At 37.9% G+C, this 21,640-nt stretch overlaps 1 protein-coding gene and 1 long non-coding RNA gene across 2 annotated transcripts in view; one reads left to right on the top strand and one right to left on the bottom strand.

Moving 5' to 3' along the window:
* LOC131200691 (uncharacterized) overlaps positions 1-13,043 on the top strand; it is a 44,774-nt gene extending 31,731 nt beyond the window's left edge. The window contains exons 4-5 of the long non-coding RNA XR_009155690.1: positions 9,013-9,122; positions 12,949-13,043. This is a non-coding gene — a long non-coding RNA (uncharacterized LOC131200691). The remainder of the gene's footprint in view (positions 1-9,012; positions 9,123-12,948) is intronic.
* Positions 1-21,640, bottom strand: part of LOC131200689 (uncharacterized) — a 278,336-nt gene that overhangs the window by 30,025 nt on the left and 226,671 nt on the right. The window lies entirely within an intron of this gene.

Here is a 21,640-nt window from a genome sequence, read left to right as displayed (position 1 = left end):
TAGGAGCAGGGGCAGTCAGAATTTTTACTACTGGTTCTGTGGGTGTGGCAAAGGAAGGATATTGCAAAATCCCCATTTCCTCCCAATCAGCTGGGACTTGGGAGGCAGAGAATAGATAGGAGCAGGGCAGTCAGAATTTTTACTACTGGTTCTGTGGGCGTGGCAAAGGAAGGATATTGCAAAATCCCCATTTCCTCCCAGTCAGCTGGGACTTGGGAGGCAGAGAATAGATAGGAGCAGGGGCAGTCAGAATTTTTACTACCAGTTCTCTGAACTACTCAAAATCCTTTACCATTTCAGACAAATGTTTGTCCATTCTCTTCTTAAAAACCTCCAGTGTTGGAAATTCTTGGTTGAGGAAAAGAGCACCATGCTTTAAGACATAGTTCTGTGTGGCTTCCATCCTCCATGTACTTCTAGTAGTAGTCTATTAATTGTCACTAGCTTTTTAAGGACATGATTGGGCCGCTTTCCAACAGCAGGTGGGGGTGGGTGGGTATTTCTGCGCCCAAAACAAAGTGAGTAGACCTAATTGTCCAAGCTCCTCTCTCACACACTTTTATAGTTCTAAGTGGCATCTCTCTGTTCTTCCCAGGGGTGAAATGCTCCCAGTTCGCACCGGCTCACCTGATTAGGTAGCGATGGCAGCTGCTGGTTTGAAGGATCGGTAGCAAAAATCCCTGGCCCAGCCCCCTGCCACTGCTGAGCCGCACCATCAGCAGAGGGGAAAAAATTTTGTAAAACTTTTTGAATAAAAAAAAAAAAAAAAAAAAAAAAAAAAAAAAAAAAAAAAACCACAGCTATTTGCTGCAAAAACAGGTAGTAGCTCAAAAATGTTAGTTCCAAATTATCCAACTACAACTGGATTATCCCACTGTGAATCAGTTGCTGAGTTCTATTATTTTTTTATCATTATGCTAACAAGAATGTATTGGTCTTCTGTACTTGGAACTGAATAGTGTAAACTTCTGTTGTTTTGAAAACTAAAATTCAGAATTTGATCGATTCCAGAGAAAAGTTTTTTCCAAATGCGATTTGGAGATCTACTGCTGAATAAATAAACTGATCAATAGTCCTGATTCAATATGTTTCAGTCTAAGACAATAACCAGAGGACATAATTAAATAGTTGTGGATGCTAGAGCAAATGTGTTTTTAGGACTGGAAATAAATTGGACAATTTCCAGCCTGATACACCCTGGGTGAATTTGAAGCAGTGGTACCTGGCTTCAACTCCCAGGGCCACCAGCATCCCCCAAAGCCTTAAGTGGAATCCTCTAGGCACCTAGCAAAGTTTTTAGCCAAGCTGTGTTTTTCAATGTGATGAAAGACAAAAATTATTACATGCATGAAACCAATCAGATTGATTATATTTAATTTTAAGTAATCAGCTGTAGAGGCAGAGGATTAAAAAAAACCCACCAAAATAGTGGTTGTGATCACACAATCATAACCCAATCAATCCAGTGGTAGGTTTCAAAATTTTACTACCGGTTCTCTGAACTACTCAAAATCCTTTACCATTTCAGACAAATGTTTGTCCATTCTCTTCTTAAAAACCTCCAGTGTTGGAAATTCTTGGTTGAGGAAAAGAGCACCATGCTTTAAGACAGGGGTCTCCAACCTTGGCAACTTGAAGACTTGTGGACTCCAACTCCCTTTGCTGGCTGAGGAATTCTGGGAGTTGGAGTCCACAAGTCTTCAAATTGCCAAGGTTGGAGACCCTTGCTTTAAGACATAGTTCTGTGTGGCTTCCATCCTCCATGTACTTCTAGTAGTAGTCTATTAATTGTCACTAGCTTTTTAAGGACATGATTGGGCCGCTTTCCAACAGCAGGTGGGGGTGGGTGGGTATTTCTGCGCCCAAAACAAAGAGAGTAGACCTAATTGTCCAAGCTCCTCTCTCACACACTTTTATAGTTCTAAGTGGCATCTCTCTGTTCTTCCCAGGGGTGAAATGCTCCCAGTTCGCACCGGCTCACCCGATTAGGTAGCGATGGCAGCTGCTGGTTTGAAGGATCGGTAGCAAAAATCCCTGGCCCAGCCCCCTGCCACTGCTGAGCCGCACCATCAGCAGAGGGTTGTTTTTTTTTACTTTTAAAAGCAGTTTTTCTTCAACCGGAACATGCCTTTAAAAGAAAAAAAAACCCTCTGATGATCGTGGGGCAGAGCAGAGATCATCAAAACCCTTTAAAAGTTTTTTTTAAAAAACCCTCTTCAGCCGCAGGGGGAAAAAAAAGGAAAAAAAAGAGGTTTTAAAAGCCTCCTCTGGCAATCCCAGAGGAGTTTCCTGATCTTCACAGGCTTTCAAACTCACTTTTTAACAGCCCCCACTTACAAGAGTCCCCACCCATGCCCAGCCAATTCCCCCTCCTCACTTACCTATAATTACTGCTCCTTTCGGCAACGGCATGCTTTTTCTTCAGCTACTGAAGAAAAAAAAAAAGTTTGCTTTGACTTCCTTCTTTGCTGAATGAGGAACTCTGGGAGTTGAAGTTCACAAACTAAATTACTAAGGTTGGAGCCCCTGATCTAAAAAAATAAATAAAAATAATAAAATAAAATATTTGTGCAGCTTTCTGAGATTTGGTGTGTTTCTGTAGTGTTTCACTCTAACTATGCAAACACACAAAATCTCACAAAGCTGTATGTGGCGTGTGTGTGTGTGTGTGTCAGTTGTGTTGTGGGTGTGTAAAGTGTGAGGTTCCTGCTTGTTGCAGGGGCCATTTTACGTGAAGTGCAGTTGCTTTTACATTGTGTGTGAGTCAATTGTGTTGTATTGTGTGTGTGTAAAGTGTGAAAGTTGGTTTTTGGTACCTCTTATTGTTTTGTATACCTTATTTATTATTTTTATTATTTATTGTTATTGGCCACACCCACCCAGTCATCTGACCACAAGCTATGCCCACCAATTAAGCCACGCCCACAGAACCGGTAGGGAAAATTTTTAGATTTCACCCCTGGTTCTTCCTGCATTACAAATGTTATCTAGTTCCATAGGAATCCTATTTCCCACTTTGGCTACGGAAGGATACAACAGAACCACCCTTGGTTTTGTCACCATAACATTCTGAAAAACTAGTGTAAATTTTATTTTAGATTTAAATGTGTAAGAAATTGTGTTGGCTGATAAGTTTTGATGAAAAAAAGCTATGTGAAGTCTTCAAATGGAGTCTTTAGCCATGGGCAGCACTGCATTTGAAATGATATTTTTGATTTGCTAAGGTAGCCACCAGAGCTATCCAAAGGACTTGAGACTTTTGTCAAAGTGTCCAGAGCAAGTTTTCCCCCCTTTTGTTTGCTTAAGTGAACTCATAACACACATTTAAAAAATGTGGATTTTGTGTTATGATGGCGTGAAATTGCTTCACTTTGCTACACACACACACAACCTCACATGAAAACACCTGTATAAGCCATACTACTTGCAAGACTTATATAGCTGCTCCCAGGTGTTTGCAGATTTCAGAGCATGTGCATTAGCAGCTGCTATGCTTCAAAAACAGAAATTTCACATGTGCTTCCATGTATTGAAAAGATACTCTTTCAGCCATATTAAATTGAAGGCTGTTTTATTCAAGTTGGTTTACATTTATTATATATATTAATCAATTTCCTATTAGTTTAACTTCTTTGTTTCTATACAAATACCTTTTGGGCAAAACTATTGGATTTAGAAAATTAAAATCTTTGAATTTATTTTTAGGAGAGAAAGGAGTTAGTTTTGCAGAATTCCTGCATAGAGCAACTATCTTCCATACCAGGTCAAATATATTTGCTTACCGCAGCTTTCTCAGTAGTGTGTCCTGTGTATTTTCTCTTACTTTTGCTCAATAGACTCCTTCCATAGACTCCAATTCCACAGAGGGTTTTTTAATGATTCAGTCAAAAGAAATTCCGCTTGTTTTCCATTGTGTGCAGTAACAAAGGATATATAAAGGAAGTAACCCCTCCTCCGGCATAGATCTTAAGTTAGGAAAAGCAAATACAAATCTGAGCATACATTGTAAGAATCAGATAAGAGAGTGTTATTTTCTTAATGATTCACCTAGTCACTGAATGAGAAAAGGTGCCATACAGTTTCTTTTGTGAATAACTAAACACAGAGAAGATTTAAAATGATCTGTGTAGACACTGATACTTGTGGGGTTGTGTTAGAAGTAAAACTTGTCAGAGAACTTCTGCTGTGTCCAAGGGAGTTAAGGCACAGCAAGTCTTGAAATCATACAAAACTGTCCAATAGATAGTATGGAAAACTGGTTTTTTGGAGACACACAATAAAGGTTTTGCTTAATCAAGCTAAGTAACCGTCTAATTTAACATCTTATTTCATGAAGTAGACAAACAGGTGCTTCTGGGAAGCTCAAAGCAAGCTTGCTTAATAATTTTGCAAATAGACTCACCAAAACTGAATGAGTTAAGCAATACAACCAACACAGTATATTGTAAAATCTCATTGCTATAGATTAGTGTTTTTTAAAATTGGCAATTCTAAGATGTGTGGTCTTCAGTCCCCAGTGTGGAGAATTCTGGGAATTGAAATTGCCAAGGTTTGGACACCCTTGATCTTGGCTGTCCTTGGCATGGCTGGCAGAGGGTTGCAGCCAAAAACGGAGTTCAGGAGCCCGTTTTCGCTGGCAGAGCGCTCGGGCCATCACAGTTGTCGTCCCCCCCCCCACTGACACAAGTGACATCGAGCTGGCCACGCCTCCCCTCTGAGGTCAAACAAAACCCTGATGCAGCCCTCAGTGAAATTGAGTTTGACACCCCTGATCTATGAGCTGAGTAGTGGAGATGCAATCACTCACTTCTATTAACCTTATCCTCCCCTGTAACACCTGAAGACAAAATCATTTCGTTCCATGAAAACAGCCACCTTAATCAGGATCATTAAGAATTTAGTCTCTAGTTACTTAGTAACTTAGATTTAGTCTCTAGCTATTTCTAAAACTTTAACTGTAACACATTTTGTTATTTTGTTTTTAATTTTATTACTAGATTTACCAGATAAGATAATTTCTCCCATTCCTGCCCCAACAATTATACATGAATATGTTAATAATGAAATGCTGCTGAAAACAAAACAAAAGAATTGCAAAACGGCTGCAGACCTTCTGGTTGCAAAGAATGGATGCCTTGGAAAATTAGTTACCACTTCAAAGGGCCTGTTGCCGAGTGAATTTAACCCTTTTTGTAACACTTAAACCAGACTTTTTTTTTTCATTTCTCTGCTCAGTTACCACTTCCTGTGACTTCATCTCTATCCAATTTTAATATCCATTTTTCTTTCCCTTTCCTTCCTTTTCTAGTGAACTTGCCTATTCTTCTTATCCCATCTTCATTCTGTTTATTTCCTTCATTTCACTTTTTGAAGTTTTTACTAGAAAGAAAAAAGGGAATGTGTGTGTATACCCACATCTTTTTGTGTCTGAGAACATGTCTGCAGAGACAGAAGGATTGAAATATATAGATGGTATCATATTTTTTAAGTAGGGTACCTTATTTTGTAAGTAATTAATTTTAAGTAATGATTCAATTATTTAATTCAGTTACTTTTTTTAGTTGACCCTGCCCTGCTTTGGAATGCTGTTTCTAGGAAGTATGTATGCACGTATACAAATATGTGTATATAAGTGGGTCAAATAAAACTTGAACTGGTTAATGGAAGAATCTCCAAAATCTGCAAATGGCAACCATAGGTTGACAAAGTGGATGTTGGGTGTTCGTCTGTGTTCTTGTTTTTTTTTTTGCTATTTATTCTTGCTCTTTAAGGAATGGTTGGTCTAAAACATACGGTAGTTTTTTTAAAAAATAGATAAATATGGTACAAGCAGATGTCTCAGAAACAGAAAGTGGTTTCAGCATTTCTGGATTTCTGAGGAAGCCTGAATTAACGTCAATCAGATCTACTCATTCGTTTTGGAGGCCAATGGACACTTCTGACATTTTGCTAACATGTCATAGGAATTCAATGAAAGAGGCTGACCTAGGAGGGATAGCATATTCACAGAGGGTGAATACACAAAGAATGCAGCCAGTCATAAGACAACAATTTGCCTCATGGCAAAATCGTGAGGTTGCTCACTGCTGCCCTCATGAGCCTCTAAAATGCTCACTATCAATAGCTAGTTTATGTTTCTCTTTTAGGGAGGGTGGGAGAGGAGGCAGGTCCAATTACAAATAAATTGTTCCCACTCATCCTTTTTGTACTCAGAGAAAGTGTATGGCAGGGGTCTCCAACCTTGGCAACGTTAAGACTTGTGGACTTCAACTCCCATAATTTGAAGTCCACAAGTCTTAACGTTGCCAAGGTTGGAGACCCCTGGTCTATGGAGCCTAGGTGAAATCTAAGGGTATTCTTGGATATGGAAATATTTCAGAGACGAGCCCTTTTGCTTTAAAACATGCCCACTTTCTTTTAGGTGCTTAAAATTTAAATATTACATTTTAAAAAGTAGAAGGCAGTTTGAAGAATGCCAAAGGAAGTATTTTTAGGCACATTAATATTAATCAAGGGTTGTCTTTAAGGCAGAGATAAAAGAAGTCAAGATGGTGGAACTTCAGTTGCAGTTTTCATTGCTATCCTGACTTTTGTTTACTGCCACCCCATGGTCATCGCTAGTATTAAAAGTTTCATATTGTACACCTGCAAAGAAGGCATAGGATTGGATTGTATAATTTTTTTTATTTTTTTTATTTTGTCATAACATTATATACAGGAACATATATTGAAAGGAAACAATAGGACAGGAACGGTAGGCACTTTTGTGCACTTATGCACGCCCCTTATAGTCCTCTTAGGAATGGGGTGAGGTCAATGGTAGACAGTTTTTGGTTAAAGCATTTAGGAGTTGGAGAGGAGACCACAGAGTCAGGTAGTATATTCCAAGCATTAACAACTCTGTTACTGAAGTCATATTTTCTGCAATCAAGATTGAAGTGGTTGACATTAAGTTTGAATCTATTGTTTGTTCTTGTATTATTGCTATTGAAGCTGAAGAAGTCTTTAACACAGTGGTTCTCAACCTTTATAGTGCTGCGACCCCTTTAATACAATTCCCCACAATGTGGTGACACCCACCGTAAAATTATTTTCGTTTTGAATTTATCGCACCTGAAGCCATATTGGCTAGCGAACTGAACTGCTTGCGATTGCCTTGAGGACGGAGGCATTAAAGCGGAGACTCCTCCCCTATTAAGTTTATTGTGCCTGAAGCCAAATTAGGCTACCGATTGGGAGTGATTGCAGCTGGCTTGAGAGGGAGACATCAGAGCAAAGATTTCTCTCTTTTTTAATTGATCACTCCTGAAGCCGAATTCGGCTAGCGGTATGAAGAGCCTGCAGCTGGCTTGTGAAGTCAACCACTGGAGCGCGATTCTTCAACTCACAAGTATACTTCCCATATTTCCGATGGTCTTAGGCGACCCCTGGCAAATTGTCATTCGACCCCCAATAGGGTCCTGACCCACAGGTTGAAAACTGCTGCTTTAACAGGAAGGACATTGTAATAGATGATTCTGTGTGTTAAACACAGGTCTTGTCTGAGTCGGCGGAGTTCTAAATTTTCTAATCCCAGGATTTCAAGTCTGATGGAATAAGGTATATTGTTGTTTACAGAGGAGCGGAGAACTCTTCTTGTAAAATATTTATGGACTCGTTCAATTGTATTAATGTCAGAGATGTGGTATGGGTTCCAGACAGATGGGCTATATTCAAGAATGGATCTGGCAAATGTTTTGAATGCTCTGGTTAGTAGTGTAGAGTTTTTGGAAAAGAAGCTACGCAGAATTAGGTTTACAACTCTTAGAGCCTTTTTTGCTATATAGTTGCAGTGGGCTTTGGCACTTAGATCATTTCAAAAATCATTTCAAAAATCAAAAATTCTGATTTTTGTAAAATTAGTTTATATGGGATAATATCATTTGTTTGGATCCAGGTCCAAGGAATATTATACTAGAACAGGGGTCTCCAAAGTTAGTAACTTTAAGGCTTGCTGGCTGAGGAACTCTGGGAGTTGAAGTCCACAAACCTTAAAGTTACTGAGGTTGGAGACCCCTGTACTAGAAGATGAAAAGAGAACTATTTGCACTACAGCTCTCATTGTCCACCAGCACAGGGAAAGTCTGGTGTAATTTGCATCATTGTGACTGCAAAGCAGCCAGGATCACTTTTATCAGCTCTACAGTTTTCAAACTATTTTGGGTCCACTCTTTGGAATTCTGGAATTTGTAATCCTAGCTCAGACAAATAAGGATTAAATGAAAATACAAATATCTGCTCATCTATAGATGCACACAAAGGGGAAACTAATAAAAAGCAATCATGGGTATGGTTTGTGTAACATCTGATTTGATGAACATCTTGTATACCTTTTGGTAGCATTACGTTGGTTCTAATAAAAGTGTAACTCAGCAATGGATTAAGAGGAAGGATATGCATATCAGACAATAGCCTATGTTTGAACTGGCAGTTACTCACACATACGTAGCTTTGCAATGTTATCTGTAAAGTACATTATGACTAATTTATCTTATAAGCAGTTTCATCATGACCTCTGCAGTACAGGAATGTTTGGCTTGCCTTCAGCTTCAAATCATACTACATAATTTATAGATTACATAATCACACCAGAGAAGTTAGATGAAAAAGAAATACACACTTCCTCAATTGGTAACTCTTAGTACTGGAAATTACCACTTAAACTCCAGAGCAGTGTATCTGAGTCTAGAGTCTATTTGAAGGTGGGGGGTGGGGAAGGAATTCTGATTTTTTTTAAAGTAGGGGGAAAATAACACACACTCCCCAGGCAATTAGATAATGAATGTTTATCAAGAGGTCACCTAGCACATGTGGACACCAAAATGCTTGTTAAGTCAGTCAGAAGTAATGGCCTGCCAGCACAATTTTAGATAGACACAACCACATCCTGTTAGGAATCTATGATAGCAGGAGAGTGGTAAAATTAGCTGCTTTCAAATATTCAGTTAACATATGCAATGTGATCTCTTCCAGGGTGTATTCACTTGAATATTTGACAGACACTCATGTTTTCAGCAGTTCTCAGGATGCTGCATGTCATCAGCTTATCAAATGGCTATATGCACGTTGCGGTTAGTTACCAGGTAATGAACAAACATCAGTGCCAACTCAACATATCTTGCTGCCTTAGATAAATTAAGAACTTTGTCTTTCTCCACTCTTTCTGCTTTATTTAAAGCATAGATAGTAACAATAACATAATATAGTTGCAAACAAAACATAACATACTAATTATCAGTTTCATATTTCAGCATTACCCAAATATGGACAAACCATAGGATGGAATTAAAAACTAAGTACAAAAGAAATGATGGGAAATGTGAGCCGTAGGCAAACAAAAATAAAAAACTTAGGTTGCTTGCAAAAGTACTTCCTTGCCCTTCTGTTTTAATCTAATGTTTTTTTCAACTGAGAAATAAAGGAGAGGGTTGTCAAATAACAAGAACACACTTTATGGTTTTTTTTAAAAAAGACATTTTCTTTTATGTCATTTTTATTAACAGAAAGTTATTGTTGCCATGTTGCTAATAATGGCTGAGCAACACATGCTCTGTCTATCATGCTTCCCATTTTGTTGGTGTTAATATCAGCAAAGAAACAGTGACCTGTGAGTGCAAAGAAGGGAAATGAAATTTTATTGTCCTGAGTCTCTTTACTCTTTCTCCATGGCTAAAACGAACCAGTGCAGGATTGTAGAAAAGGAAAAAGAGAAATTTATCCTCAATAATCCATCTGAAAATGATGCGCGCAAGTGCACAAAAGTTGCAGAATATGTATTTTGTAGTTACTGCATTTTGTATAGAGCTTACAAAATTTTTTGCAGTTGATGAGCCCCTAAATAAAAAGATATGCTCAAACGTGTGAAGTTCAAAACAATAAATTATTCTATGTGTTGCAGTTTTTTTTAATTTCTTATGTTATGGTCAACCAATTTAACTTTTCAAAACCTCTTTTAAACTATATAACTCTATGGTTTAACCCAGGAGTGTCAGACTCGATTTCATTGAGGGCCACATTAGGGTTGTGTTTGACCTTGGGGGGCCAAGGTGGGCATGGCCAGGGGGTGTGGCCAATTCGATGCCTGTGGTGGCCCGAGCGCTGTACCAGAGAAAATGGGCTCCTGAGCTCCGTTTTTGTCTTCAGTGGCTTCCTGCAACCCTCTGCCAGCGAAAATGGAGCTTGGAAGGGCTGCCCCTGGGCAGAGGCACTGCAAGCTGGTCCTTTGCTGTTTCCAGGGCAGTCCCGCAGGCCAGATCTAAATACCCCGTGGGGCAAATTTGACCTCCAGGCCTTGAATTTGGCACTCCTGACTTAACCTTTACAGCAGCAAGGAGTTAGGTAGGTTTGTATCTCTTGATAGCCATCTAGTGGCTATCTGTATTTTTACAGTCAAGATCAGTCACTAAACAAATGCTGCTGAAGAACTGGAGTTTGAGAACCGGGTTTACTTGTGAAGATCAGTGTCAGAATTGACACATAATTTGAGGAAAGGAAGTGAGAAGCTAGTGGCCACTTGGAAGGGAATTCCTTACCAAGGAATAGGCTACTGAAATAGAAATAGTCCTTTCAATTACATTTTCAATTGCATGGGCTGGTCAACTTCAAGGCTTCACACTCAATCAACTCATTGAAAAAAGACAAATAGGAGTGACTGCAGAAGTCAGAATTCCAGCTTGCCTAGCAGCTAAAACAGGGCTGAAAAATAGGCAGAGACCAGGCTAAATGGGGTACCTCCACAGGAAACCAGCAGAATCAGTTGGAGCCCCAAATTGGTGGCATGAAGTACATCATTTCATTTATACATCAATGCCCTTTATATTGCCATCATTTAGCAGCTTCAGGCTGACCATTACAGAAAAAGTGCTGTCAGACCTACAAGAACACACTGAGGCAGGTAGAATGTGCAGATATGTGCACGGGAAATGGTTAGTGAGTTGTCCTTACCACAGCACAAGGAGACAAGGTTAGTTATCTAAAATGTGCAACATTATAGCCTTGTTAAAATCATCATTAGGTAATTATCACTACTGGTACTTCCTGCATCTCACTTTCCTCTGGCTACTAGATCTGGGCTACAAAAATATGAATGAAAACTGTAAAAATACTGTATCAATAAAAATGACCACCCAGACCTTTTCAGATTAGATCTTCTCTCTCTCTCTCTCTCTCTCTCTCTCTCTCTCTCTCCCCCTCCCTCCCTCCCTCCCCCTCCCTCCCTCTCTCTCTCACACACATACACACACACAAATATTATGACCCTACGTTTATGACATCATTATAAACCTAACTGCGGTAGAAAAAAAATCATATATCAGAAGCACCAGGTTGCATTTTGCAAAATCTTCTACAATAAGAAACAAATTCAATTTTAATTAACTGCAAAATTCTTCATTGTTTCTGATGCATTTCACATACAGGTTTATCTCTCTGAAAGCCCATAAATTTATGTCTGAGAAGAGGTATAATTACAATCTTTCAGCTGAAAATATTTTATGAAGCACAAACAACTTTTATGAGTAGGTATTTATTGTATGTAATAGGAAACATCTCATCACATCTAATCTAAACCCTTCCTATCCTCAATATGAAATGAAATCAAAGCCATAAACCAAGCATCATTTTAGAAAATGAGCAGTCAGTAAGATTTTAATTGGAAAGTTCCTAATGTCATTTCAAACATTTTTTCCTAATGATCACAGTATTAAGTATTCTGACTTGCAGCCACTGGGGGTTGCCAAGAATTAAAGTTATGCATTCACAGTTATATGTCACTATTGAGCTCTGCATGGTTCCCACTTATCTGAAGGAAAAGTGATTTTCTTGGCGGCACCCAGAAAGTCCAGAATTTGGAAAGTATATCTGTCAGTCCTTCAACGTAGACCGGACTAGGAAGCTATACCAATAGTAATTACTGTTAATACTACCCTTATCATATGGTTATGGTTACGGTAGCAGAATCTTGCAAGTCTGTATGTGCTCCCCTCCACCCCTTCCTTTAACTTTATGAGATATAGGGCAAGTCTTGTCTGAGATGCTTGTTTGGATTATAGTTTTGCCCAGATTCAGATTTTTTTAACTGACTGTTGTCTTGGTTGTAGCTCTTCCTCCTGTTCCTCAGGAGTATTTTTCCGCCCCATTCCAATATTTTAGAATATGAATGCCATGCTGGCACAGCTAGAAAAAAGACATTCCATTACCAGAAGTAAAAACAGAGGAGATTTTTATACATTGCAACTCTTGGAAGAATGCTCTTTATAATTTCAGTTTGCCTTTGATTTTTTTTCCCTAAATAAGTGTATGCAGAAGCTTTAAAATAAAGCTTCCCAACATTTCTGCTTTCTCTGAATGCCCTTTGAGCCTCTAGGGCCCAGAGGCATTCTTGCTTTGATTTATACTTTTTACTACAGTCTTAGACCAGCATAATTCTTGCTTTGCTTTCCATTTAATTTTTAAAATCAAATATTCTTTTAAAGTACATTATTGCTCTTGGTCTGAGGGATTGGAGGATAAGAAGTTAGATATGGAGGTATTGCAGAATGTGGGGGATGTGGTGGGGGCTAGATGAGGGAGGAGATAGTTTTTAAAGGGAAGGATGGGAGAAATAATGCAGAAAAAAGAACATTGAAGCTGTTCGTATTGTTGATATTATAAAACAAGGTAACAATGAATTCTGTGAGAAATAAGCTTCGAAAATGTCTTGGATGTGAGAAAACATTGATTACACAGAGAAACTAGATAGAGACACTCTAAAAATACAAGTCACGAGAAAGCAATGTTGAATTATTTCACTAAATGTTAAAGGTCTAGAAGATCCTATTAAGAGAAAAATAATTGTTAATTACGATAAATCAATTAAGCCATACGTTACAAGAATATTAATTCTAATATTAATTCATCTATATATTGCAGGAACCCAGAGTCCTTTATAGGCTTTGACCAGCAGCTTGAATTGCACTGGAAGTCAAATGGGAATCAGTGCAGTTCATGAAACAGTTGGTACTTGTTATACTGAACCATGCCAATCACTGCCAGTTCCACTGGATCAGAGGTGGAATTCACTTACCTTCCCTACCGATTGGCAAATGTGAGCCTGTGCATGCGCACGCTTGCTTCGCTCGCTTGCGCTACCTCTGCACGTACGTAGCCGTCTGCGCATGCACACTAGTTGTGCATTACATTCAGGGGGGTGGGCGGAGCCACCTGCAGTCACTGCTACCGGTTCATGCGATCTGGAGAGAACCAGCTGAATCCCACCACTGAACTGAATTCTGAACCAGTTGAAGCTTCCAGGCAGTGTCCAAGAGCAGATCCATGCAGAGCACGTTTATTTTAGCAGTGCACTGATATCTCAGGAACAAGGAAAAGGCAGTCAAACTATTCTCCAAAGCACCTGAGGGTAGAACAAGAAGCAATGGGTGGAAGCTAATCAAGGAGAGAAGCAACCTAGAACTAAGAAGAAATTTCCTGACAGTTAGAACAATTAATCAGTGGAACAACTTGCCTCCAGAAGTTGTGACTGCTTCAACACTGGAAGTTTTTAAGAAGAGATTGGATAACCATTTGTCTGAAATGGTGTAGGGTTTCCTGCCTAACCAAAGGGTTGGACTAGAAGACCTCCAAGGTCCCTTCCAACTCTTCTCTTCTCTTCTCTTCTATTCTATTCTATTCTATTCTATTCTGATTGGAGATGTGGGGATTTTTTTAAACTACACAATCAGTGTTCGCTCAGGGAGAAGGGCAATGATTTTTTGACATTGATTCTTTTTATTCAGCTGAAGGGAAACAGGAACATCACTAACTGGCTCATGATTTTCTGTTTCAGAAGTAAAAAGATATCGCAGCCCAATTCTACACTGCTTTGGAAGAACTGGAAGTAGTACTGGGGATGTAGTAATACCTGTATCTGGCTTGAATTTGCTCATGAGCCCTGGCAGTAATTCAGTGGCTGAGACTTCAAGCCATGAATATTCTTGTTGGCTTATCTAACAAAGATCTGCTGTGTCACAGGCTAAGCCTCTTAGCCAGCAGAGGATAATAATGCTATCTTTTTCAGAATGTGAGAATGTGTAATGAGATCATGTCATACTTGTGATATTATCTCAGCATATGGTATATATCTGTATTTGGGCTATTCAGAAGGCTCATAGATACAAAACATTTTATCATCATCATCATCATCATCATCATCATCATTTTAGCAACATTTAGCTTCAGACAGAAAGACTGAAGTTGTTAAAAAGGAAAACAAAAACAAAAATAAGACAGAAATGTCCCAAACTCAAAAGACTCAAATATTCAAATATTGTAGGGTGAAAACAAAGATGCTGTCAGATCTTTTACTTCTGTATTTTATTTATTTATTAAATTTATTTGCTGCCCATCTGCCACAAGGTGACTCTGGGCAGCTTGGAACTTAAAATTTTGATTAGTTCATTGGAACAGCTTTCATTTCCTTTCATTTTTTAAATTATTTATTTATATCTCATCTTTAATATTTTTACAAATACCTCAAGGCTGTGAACATACCTAATACTCCTTCCTTTTCCTATTTCCTTCACATCAACAACTCTGAAGGTGAGTTGGGCTGAGAGAGCGCAACCGGCCCAAAGCCACTCAACATTTAAAGGAGAAAAACCGTGCCACGAAGCCTTTTAAGAGCTAGTCCAAGCTACTGCTCTTACTTGTTTCAAACAAAGGGGAAATGTACATCAAGAAATTTACACAGCTGACAGAGATGCTTTTCTGCAAGCTCAGACAATTTAGCTTTGAGTAATCTTGAAAGGACATGACTTCACATCCACACATCCAGATCCAAGTATTCTGGAAGGAACAAGCTTTGTAAACAAGTAGGGCCTAGAGTTTAAGGTTGTGTAAGATTGTTTATAAGATTCAAGGCTACAATTCTGTGCCTGTTTATTTATATATAAAACTAATGGAAAATGTTGGAATTTATTTAAATGAATCGTAGAACAGTACTATATTCATTCTTCTATTAGTACTAAGCAAGCAGTGGGTGGAACAAGCTGAGAGTGGGTGGACATGCTCATTCTCTGTATGACAAGTTTTTTTTTTTTTTACTCCTGGTATCTCTTTTCCCAAAAAGCAAGCTATATAAAAAAGGAGATGGAGTGAGATCAGCCTGGCTTTCTTCAGAGGTCTTCTGAAATTAGTCTTGAGCCTCTGGAAAGCAGGCTACTTACTTCTGGCTTGATACGCTGCATAAAACATCATAGTCATTGGGATTGACATTTGTCCAATTGATAGACAATTCTGAATTTAAGAAGGCACTCCAGGAAGATTAAGCAGAAAAAACTAATCTGCCATCATTTCTATATTTGCAATGAACTTAAGGCTGCATTCTAATTTTACATTTAAATTACCTGGGGAAAATAATTTTCCTTTCAGGTAAATATAGTAATTAGGCAAGTCAGCAAAAATTCAAACCTGTCATTAGGGTTGTATAAGCAATGTGCCTAAGAAGCATAAAATAATCAAATGTATAAATACATTAAAATGTTGTAATTCCAGCCTCATAAAAATTTTATAATGCACCTATAAAATAAGAAGTCCATGGAAACCACAAAGGAAAGTGAATTTTACAACTATGTAATAGCTTACTCCACCAAGAATGTCTTATTCTTCTTTTCATATTAAAATCTCCTTGGAGTCAAGCTTGATCCTCGCTGGACACATCCATGTGGTTTTCTTGGCAATTACACTAACAATGCTGTCATTTGCCACCATCACTTCTGAGATTTTATTTTCCAATTCCTCAATCTTGCCTATAGCTAAATAGTCTCCAAACTAAACACAAATTCAGTCAAGATCATCCAGATGCTGTTATTTTCTGAATACCTTCCATATAAAATGGGCTATAGACAGTAAAAGAATGCCATTTATTGACTTCAACCAGGTTTTATCTTGTACCTTCTGGGTATGGAAGTGTACGTATTCCATACTCCCTACCTAACATGAGATTGGTGGGAGCTGTAGACCAATCCTAGAAGTCTTCAGGTTTGGAAATTGTACAGTTATGGGATATGATAAGAAAAACCGTAGAGTTTTCTTTTTCAAAGCTTCATTGCACATTGTCCTTGTCAGGGCCTTTCCCCATGACCAAGCGTGGTTACCTGTACTTCATATTCAGAGCCAAAAGGGGTTTTGGAGCACACAAGGGCATACACTCTGTACCTGTCAGCAACTTTAAGAAGCTGTATCTTTGACTGTGTTCATCTGGTTGCCATGCAATCCCAGGAAAACACATATTTGAGTTAAGGAGGTGCTGACAGAATGACCACACCTGCTCCAAAGCAGCTTGTCACATGTTATTGGCACCTCCTTAATTCAAATGTAACTCTTTTCCTGGGACTGTGCGGCTACCATGTGAGTCCAGACCCCTAACATGGGAGTCAATGAGCAGGCAGAGAACCCACACTTCACAATTTGACCCCTATAGGACACCGTAGGACACCGTGAATCAGGGTCATGGAAAAGCTGACTTCAGCAAGGTACTCCTCCCAATGCAGTCATCCCAAAGCCACTCATGCCTACTGCTTGGCATGGAATTAGATAGATGGATGCATGTCCAGTAGCATTCCTTTGTGCTCACAAAACAATGGGAAGAAGTCAGCCTACAGGCAGTTCAACTGTTCAGACTTGTGGAGCCATCCATTCATTCCCTACTCCTCCCCAAACTCCACACAAGCCAATGGTTGATGGAAGAGAAGAGAAGGTTGCTGATGGCAATTACACTAGGACCAGCCACAGAAAGATCTCAGTTTTCTTGGAGTGCCAATAGGAAGCCATGGCTGGTAGAGATGAGGGACTCTGGAAAACAGAAACAACCTATTGACCAGAAGAAATAGATGCAGAGGCAGCAATGAACAGCTACTCAGAGTATCTGATTGTTTGGTAAAAATGGAAAACTGATAAAATTATCAAATTGCTTTGGAGTCAGGAAAAGATAACAAGCAGATAAACAAATGGCAAAAATTTGATGTTACATGTTGATGATCATTCTTTTCATTTTTGTAAATTAATTTTTATAACATTCTTCTTTCCTTTGTGGCAAGTCATTTACAGTGGAATTCAATACAAAAATTTTAAATTTATGTTCACTCAAACAACAATTTGGAGACAGAGAGACAAACTATTATAAGCAATAACTTCTAAATTATAGCAGCTGAGGAGATGTCAAGTAAGAGTATAAATAAACTTTTCCCGTTTTCACTCTTTGGCTTGTGGCTTCAAATTCTGCTTCTGATGTGTCACCTATTCCATGTGACAGGAAATATGACTAAAACAAAATTGGCAGACTTTTTCTCTGGGAAACTCACAGCGTCTGTAAGGGATCTGCTTGCTGGCACGTGTCTTAAGGAACAGTCATAGCTGGATTGAAAAAACATTCCTTCATTTCCTTTTTCTGTAAGATAAGAAGTTGAAACAGCCCAAACACTATTAGGCATGGCTTTATTGTCAGTACTTCAAATATTCTTCCCAACAATTATGACACGCAATGAGCCAAAGAAGGCTTATTTTTTGAATCCCAAAAGGGCAGAACTATTTACTGGAAAGGAAATTCTGGCAGGGCATTAAGAGGCTAATATGAAAAAAAAAAGAGAGAACAATGTGAATACAGCACAATTAGTCAGAACGCAGGTAAGAACTTAGATTTTTTCCATGTGTTTTAGACTTCATTTCCCACAATTCCTTGCTCCTGGGGCTGACAAAAGTTGAAATCCAAGCTATCTGGAAGGAATTAGACATCTTATGCTAAACACAGAAGACCGATGGGCTACAGTTTCCCAAAGTTTTCCAAACAGGAGATTGACAGACATCAATTGAAGATGCTGGTATAATTCATTGATCAAGCATGGAACTAAGAAGCTTGTAAATTCTATGATTCAAACTTCTGTAGATTAATGAATGGGTTCAACTACATATATACTGATTCATATTGAAAGAAAAGAGTTCTTAATTAATTAGTTTCGTGTTTAAGGGCAGATGCATTTCACCAAAATGCACTCACTTCTCAGAATTGTCTGCCTCTCCGAAACTTTGGCACAGAGAAGCCTGGAGGGATCAGTCTTAACTATTCTTTGCTCCTCTGTACATTGAAAATGTAGAGTCCCTTTGTTCCTGCTTTCCAAGCACAGAGTGATGATTGATGGATGGGGCTGGAGGGAGGAGCTTGAGGAATGCATGCCTACCACTGACACAATCCTACTTTAGTACAAGTCCCAGGAGTTTGGTTCTTAAACCAGAAAATTCTTAAACCTTGATTTAAAAGATCTATTTGCTTTGCAGCTCAGCTGAAAAAAGCCCCCAAGACAGTTTGCAAAGATTATTCATGGCACAATGCTTGTCTTCTGAATTATAGGATTATAAAAGGTAAAGCACAAAAGTAAACAGTTGGGGAGGGAAAAGAAACAACAACAATAACAACAAGTTAAACAGTAATTCTTAATCCTAAATTTCTTGCTGGTATTCTTTTTGGCAGGAAGGACAAAACTTTTTTCAGCTTTTTTCCTAATAGATGGGCCTAGTTTATTATACTTATTGCTTTGTGTTTCTCTCCCCCCAACCATGCCACTCAGTTCCTTTATTAAACTTGCAATAAACATGCGAAGAAACACACATCAATACAAGCAGCAGCTTTAATAAATATAAAGTTTCAAATGGCAATGTAATTTGTTAACCAAAGAAAATCTAAAACTTGCACTCTAATGTACTGTATTGGTGTATAAAAATAAATGGAAAAAGGAGATTAACAAAAAACTAGCAATTTTATAATCATAGTTTGATGTAGTTACAGTGGAATGGATTTTTGTTCCTTTTTTGCCCATCCCTAGTGTTAAAATCTTATGACCAAAATGGTTTTACATGTTGTGAACACTTTTAACATGAATATTATTCCCAAATTAATTTATATTCTGAAAGGAATTCCAGTTTATCTGAAAAATATTTTCAGAAAATACATTCTTTGTTTAGAAAATGTCTAAGGGATTCTTTGGTGCAAGAATATTTTTACACAAAATGATATTGCATGCTCTGGGTATATTGGTGCAATAATTTTATGTTTATTAACATCAATATTTCAAATCCTAATTAATACTGATATAATAATTTTTTCTTTTTATATATTCAATGTTTTAAGTAATCAAAATATTAGAGTGTTAATAATCATTAATCAAGCTATAGAAGTACTGTATTTCTTATGTCTGTAATCTTTAATGGGAAAAACAGTGCATCAAAGAGCAAAAATTTTTCAACAAAGTTATCTGAAACGGATTAATTTACAGACTCTCTCCAAAATCCAAGACCCATGACTCCTGCAGAATTAAAATCTGATAAATTTTAGAAAATATATAATATATTTTATGACATAAAATTATCATAAAATTGTTTATGACATAATACAAAATGCTATAAGACATTTATTGTGGTCAACTGCTGATGTGTGACTGTGCAATTCAACATGAGCTAATACAACATGAGCCGTTACAAGGCAGATACATCTCTGAATTTTAAAGAATGTTTCAAATACATTAGAAACTGCCATTGTTGAAGGTATTGCAGGATAACGGCAAGGAAATTGTTCTGTACCAATGACCCCGTGGGTCACAGGTTATCTAGTACTGAATGAATAACATTGTATCAAAATAATATAATGTATTAGCAATAGTACTTAAATTTATATATTGCTTCACAGTCCTTTAGAGCCTTTTCTAAGCGGTTTACAGGGCCAGCCTATTGCCCCCAACAATCTGGGTCCTCATTTTACCGACCTCAGAAGGATGGAAGGCTGAGTCAACCTTCAGCAGGTGAGAATCGAACTGCTCGCAGTCGTCAGAATTAGCCTACAATACTGCATTCTAACCACTGTGCCACCATGGCTCTTGATGGTTTATGTAATAATACAAAACTTTTCTTTAAAAAATCTGTTGGTGCAATATCCTTTTAGTCATTATGAGCATCCATAAATTCTTAGAAATAAGTATTAACCATAGATCAATAACATTAGCTCTAACACATTTGCCGATATGGGGGGGGGGAGCATGGTTGGGACAGTCAAAAGGAACAGACATAATTGATTAGAGGGCAAATGATTGGAGGGCAAAACTAGCATGCAAAAAAGTCTTGGTGGTAAAAAAAGGATCAATAGCCATGTACTGTTTCTAAGTTTTCTCTTGGTGGGGTATAAAGAGAGAGAGAGAGAGAGAGAGAGAGAGACGGCGGGAGTAGATGGCCCTTCCTTCAATGGCCCTTTTAATCCCAAGCTGAAAGGTGAGATGGATGGACTCATAAGACAGGATGGACAGCTTTTCTTATTTTGCAATTATTCAGGGGTATTTTGGTCTGGAGGCCGCAGGTCAACAAGGGAAGCTGAAATAACTTTGTCAGCAATACCTGAACCAAACATGAATAAGTCTACTTGTTCTCTGTTTGAAATGGTTCTTGTCTCTTTTCCACAGAAATCAGCAGGGAAAGGATGGCTTACTTTCAGTGAAGTCCTGGCTGATCACTGTGTCCTTGCAAAAATCAGGCAGGTGCCATCTGAAATTAGATCTCAGGATGTGTTTATTTTTATAGTACTCACTCTCACCTTAACGTTCTTTACTTTCCATTCCTGACATGCGTGGAAGCTAAAAGAAGAAAAGTTCCTTCCAACTCTGCTATTCTATTCTATTCTATTCTATTCTATTCTATTCTATTCTATTCTATTCTATTCTATTCTATTCTATTCTATTCTATTCTATTCTATTCTAAAAAGAAATTTCACTGAATTTAGTGGGATTCTTTATTCTTATAGTTTTCTGTGGGAAAAGAGTAAATTAAATGATGAAGTAGCCAAGGTAACCATTAATTAAATTTAGCCTCAGTTTTTCCTTTATAAAATGGACATGGCTGCAATAATTTAGAGTGGGAGAGACTAAAATTGGGGAGGAATTGTTTGGAGGAGGCTTATGATTTTTCAAATGATCTATCATCATTCCCCTTGCCTAATAATTTGGCACTGAAATCATTGGGACTGTCCAATATGGATAAGGATGAATTAGGTAAGGAAATTCTTGGTTTCCTGGTATGAGAAGCATCTAAATAAACACAGGACATTTTGAGCTTAGAAATTTTATTTTTATTGTTTGTTATTGCATAAGTTGTTTAGGAAAAGTAGTTTAAAAAAAAAGCTAATCAGAAAAATACAAATAAAAAATTGCTAGATAGCAATAGACTTATATACCACTTTACAATGCTTTAGAATAGAATAGAATAGAATAGAATAGAATAGAATAGAATAGAATAGAATTTTTTATTGGCCAAGTGTGATTGGACACACAAGGAATTTGTCTTGGTGCATATGCTCTCAGTGTACATAAAAGAAAAGATACGTTCATCAAGGTACAACATTTACAACACAATTGATGATCAATATAGCAATATAAATCATAAGGATTGCCAGCAACAAGTTATAGTCATACAGTCATAAGTGGAAAGAGATTGGTGATGGGAACTATGAAACGATTAATAGTAGTGCAGATTCAGTAAATAGTCTGACAGTGTTGAGGGAATTATTTGTTTAGCAGAGTGATGGCCTTCGGGA

The sequence above is a fragment of the Ahaetulla prasina genome, chromosome 6, assembly GCF_028640845.1.
Source record: "Ahaetulla prasina isolate Xishuangbanna chromosome 6, ASM2864084v1, whole genome shotgun sequence".
NCBI lineage: Eukaryota > Metazoa > Chordata > Lepidosauria > Squamata > Colubridae > Ahaetulla > Ahaetulla prasina.
This window is presented reverse-complemented; position numbering and strand designations above follow the sequence as displayed.